Source organism: Nannobrachium achirus, assembly GCF_963921795.1.
Source record: "Nannobrachium achirus genome assembly, chromosome: 2".
In the NCBI taxonomy this organism is placed as follows: Eukaryota; Metazoa; Chordata; class Actinopteri; order Myctophiformes; family Myctophidae; genus Nannobrachium; species Nannobrachium achirus.
In genome coordinates, this window is record NC_137811.1 from 51,637,318 (window position 1) to 51,642,317 (window position 5,000).

Genomic DNA, 5,000 nt, shown 5'->3' on the forward strand with positions numbered 1-5,000 from the left:
TGCAGGGGTGGGCAACTTTGATGATGGAGAGGGCCACTATATTTTCACACTCGCTCCAGAGGGCCACAATGCATATACAGTCAAAAATTGCAAAAATTGTTGATCTATTTGAGCTTGTAGATTGGCAATTTTTGCAATTTTTTAATTGGAATAATAGCTATTTTAGATTTTTTTTGTATTTTGTATTTAATTTCAAATACATTTATATGTTCTTATGTTAACTTTATGAACTTAAATACAAATACATTGGACATAAAAAAGACTAGTACTAGTCATTAAGATAGATACTAATATAGACTGAAGTTTGCATGTTTGAAATTGTACAGTAATTCTATATTAATCTGCGGGCTGCATTAAGTGAAGGTGGGGGCCGCCTGTGGCCCCGGGCTGCCAGTTGCCCATGTATGGTGTAATGTACCCTTGCCAACAGGTATCCAGCACACACACAGACAATGAAAGTCTCTTGTGGGGCTGAAACACAGTTGTTATTATGAGGTTTGCGTCGCTAATCCAAGGAGATGTAGGTAGCCATGGATTCGTGCTTAGAGTTTCAAGTTTGGCAAAACTCTTGTCTCTCCCCTTTCTTTCTCTATGTATCTTTGACGCATGTGTGTGTATGCGCGCCTGTGAGCTGTGTGTGTGTGTGTGTGTGTGTGTGTGTGTGTGTGTGTGCACTGGTTTTTTGTATGTTTGTGGGGACCAAAATCTGTATACACAGTCACGTCATGGGGACCAGGTACGGTATGGGGACCAAAAATCAGGTCCCCATGAGGGAAACTGTTAAAAACCAACACAGGAGCTGCTCTGATGTGCCTGTGAAGTTTTTAGCATTGGCCCATAACTCACGTTTTTTGGTCATGGTGTGTGTGTGTGTGTGGGTGTGTGTGTGCTCAGTAGCTTTATATGTTTTGTGGGGACCAAAATCTGTATACACAGTCACGTCATGGGGAATAACTTCATCAATTCTGATATTTGAAGTCGTGTATAAGCTAACACAGCCATAGTTGTTATACCTGATTCTTTTCATAGCTGTATAACATTTAGAAAGGGTGGTACCCACATGTCATGGATTAAAATCATCAAATGTGGGGACCACCCTTTTCATCATTGTGGTCCCCACAAATCATAAAAACCAGTATGTGTGTGTGTGTGTGTGTGTGTGTGTGTGTGTGTGTGTGTGTGTGTGTGTGTGTGTGTGTGTGTGTGTGTGTGTGTGTGTGTGTGTGTGTGTGTGTGTGTGGCATCCATGCGTGCCACATAAATATTGTAGTGGGGTTTTAACCATCCTCTAGAGTCTCCTCTTGGCAACTGTAAGTGAATAATGCATAAAGACGATTGCTGAAAAGATAGTGTTTTATTACAGTTTTGAAGCATAATATGAGTTGTTTGCCTGTGAAACTATTCAGTGGGGGAAATGGTGGTACTTATGGCTGGCTTCATTTTATAGAGCATACTGTTTTCTTTTTTTCTTCTTATTATACACGTTTAATAATTTAAAGTATCTCTCTTTCCCCAAAGCAATTTCTTTTTTCATTTCTTCTTTTTTATTTGTTGGCTTTGTATGTGACAATAACAAATGATAATCAAAAGAAATGGCTGCTGGCTACAGTGTTATTATTTCAGCCTGAGATTTTTGTTTTGAAACTTTTCTTTGAGACTATTCTTTTCTGGCTATTGGTGTGTTGTCATGGTGATGTAAATCTTTTCTCTCTCTTTTTTTTTAGTTTTTGTTTCCAAAGGATCAAGTGAAGCTAAAAGCGGAATCAAAGCAACCTCTGGCTACAGTACAAATTGTGTGGGGGTGAAAGTGGCTCCAGCCCACATCATGTCCCCTTTTTGTTTCACTTTGTGCACTGTAAAATCCTCCGCGTTCATTTAACTGAGAAGGTCTGAATGTAACCAAACGTGAAGAGGATTCATTGATCATTTACATGATAGCCTATCGTCGTTGTCGGGTGGAAACCTTGTATGTCCAAGACCGTTCGTTTTGTATTTATCATTTTAGAAACAAACTAAACTAGTGAAAATAGCAGATCTACAAGCACACAACGCCTCGCACCGCGAGGCGTTGTGTGCTTGTAGATCGGCTGTTTTCACTACTCTTTGTGCGACGGCCTTATGAAGCAGGGCTTCACTTCGCGAAAAAAAAACATACACAATTTGAAACTAGGAGATAAGAGGTTTCTGCCCGACAGTGAGGATATGATGTCCCAAGTGCATTCCATCTAATCGTCAGTGGTGGAAAAAGTACACTAGTAGTAATTTTGTACTTAAGTAAAAGTATCAGCACTGCAATGTAGAAATACTCTGTAACAAGTACAAGGTCCTACTTTTACTTGAGTAAAAGTACAAAAGTATTGGTCTATGAAGTAACTAGTACGTTTTCAAATAAATGCAATGCAGCAAAAGTACAATATTTGTCTCTGAGATGTAGTGGGAGTAGAAGTAAAAAGTATTGGAAATTGGAAATACTCAAGTAAAGTACAAATACCTCAAAATTGTACTTAAGTAAATGTAGTTACTTTACACCACTGATTCCATCTAACCGTGGCAGAAAAGGGCTCTAATATCAGTCACCTGCGTTTTGCTTAATGCAAGCTGTGCCAACCCTTTGATAGTTATGACGTTAATGGCATGTTCCAGCTCAAATTATATAAGTCATAAAAATCATGTCAGAGGAAATTTAAATGGATGATCTGAAAACAAACAAAGCATTGCAGATTTATTTTGCTTACTCTCTCAGGTCCATTAATGCTATGCAGCTCTGTATTTTCCCACCCTTTATTTGTTATGATACAGAATCTCTGCCTCTTCACATCTTCAATTTGTGGATATTGAAAACACACTCATACTGCTCTCTCTCTCACACACACACACACACACACACACACACACACAACACACACACACACACACACACACACACACACACACACACATACACACACACACGTACGTACGCACGCACGCACGCACACATACCGCACGCACACACCCACACACACACAACACCTACACACACGCACGATGCGCGGACGCACGCATGCACTCTCTCTCTCTCTCTCTCTCTCTCTCACACACACACACACACACACACACACACACACACACACACACACACACCCACACACACACACACCACACACACACACACACACACACACACACACACACACACACTCGCAAACACTTTACATTGCATTGCTAAGGCATGATTTCCTCTCAAAATCCACCAGAGAGGAAAATATATAAGTGGTGATGAAAATTAACTGTCAGAAAACGGTTTACGTAAATAGTGCTGCTTTGTACCTTGAAATTGACTGGCATAGTTCATAATGTTATCTCTCTCTCTCCCAATACCCCTCTCTCTCTCCTCACTTCCCCTCATCTCTCTCTCTCCTCTCTCTCTCTCTCTCTCTCTCTCTCTCTCTCTCTCTCTCTCTCTCTCTCTCTCTCTATCCCTGTCTCTCTCTCTGATCTTAGGATGTGCAGCCCTCTTTCCATCGGGTAAACCAAATGTCCAAGATCTGAAGGCTTTCCATAGTTGTTTATGCTAACCTTGGGGAGAGAAGCCACTCCATTAGCATTTGAAGGAGCTAAATATTAGCTAAGAAAGAGAGCTCGCCCCATTTAAAGGCATGAGAAAAAGTCCCCTTCCTTTGGTTCCTAACCATCTGTGTTGGCCTCTCTCCTGCACGGCCAAACACGTCAGGAGAGGCACCACACATGCACAGTAAAATCCTGAGTGCTCATTTAACTCCAGGAGCGTACAAAAGAACAACGTGGCCCTGTGTGCAGGGGCCCATTTGGTTCCATATTGCAGTGGTCTCTCAACCTGTGGGTCTGGGTCCCCAAATTATTTTGGGGGGTCCCAGATGATTAACTTAATGTGAAACATTGTTTTCTCACCTCAACAGTGAACCAAACCAACATGAAGTTTACGTGTATAGAGGGTATCTGCACACTTCTAAAGTGACAATTTAAGGAGTTTTTAATACCTCTAAAATTACAGTAAACATTGGCCAACTTTTAGAGGCAGAAATTGTGAAACTAGACAATCGTTGTGAGCATGTCTAGTTTTGTGAGCATGTCTAGTTTCACAATAGAACCGTGTTATACAAAATGTAATGCATCACTCTTAAATGCTCGTCAGGGTGTGGGGGGGTCCCCAGTTAAAATATGATTATTTTGGGGGGGTCGCGGCCTGAAAAGGTTTGAGAACCTCTGCCATATTGTATCTTCTCTGACTTAAGAGTCTCTGAAAATAAGCCTCTCCAGTGCTCACGACTCTACAAGTCTACATCTATTCATTTAGATGGGGTCCAGTGCTTTGCAAATGGAAAGTTTTGACTCGAGACCAAGAGCGGGAGATTTTTCCACCACAAGTCAATTTTCTCTCAAGTTCCTCTGAGGAAGCAGCTAGGGGGATGTTTGTCCCAATGCTTTGAACACAAGCCCAAAGGTAATCATACTTTTTTCATTCCATATCGTATACACACACATATCCCTCCAGTAGTACACCAAAGCACATCAAAGTCCTGATAAAAGCAGAAATCAAAAATCTTAAAATAGTTCTGCAACTTCAAACATCTGGGACAATTAGCCAACACATTGTGTTTGTTCAGAACAGGCTGCTGGAGCCACAGCCGTTAACAGCAGAGGTGTAAAGTAACTAAGTAGATTTACTTAAGTACTGTACTTAAGTACAATTTTGAGGTATTTTGTACTTTACTTGTACTTTCGATTTCCAACACTTTTACTTCTACTCCACTACATCTCGGATCCAAATATTGTACTATTACTCCATTACATTTATTGAAAACTTTAGTTACTATAGTTACTTTGCAGATATAAATTATAATAGTATAAAACATACATTAACCACGTTAGCCCTATTTAATACCTTGGCTATGCGACACGTTGTGAGCTTGTAGATCGGCTATTTTCAAACATTTTGTACTATTACTTTTGGTACTTTAAGTACATTTTTATGCCAAAAC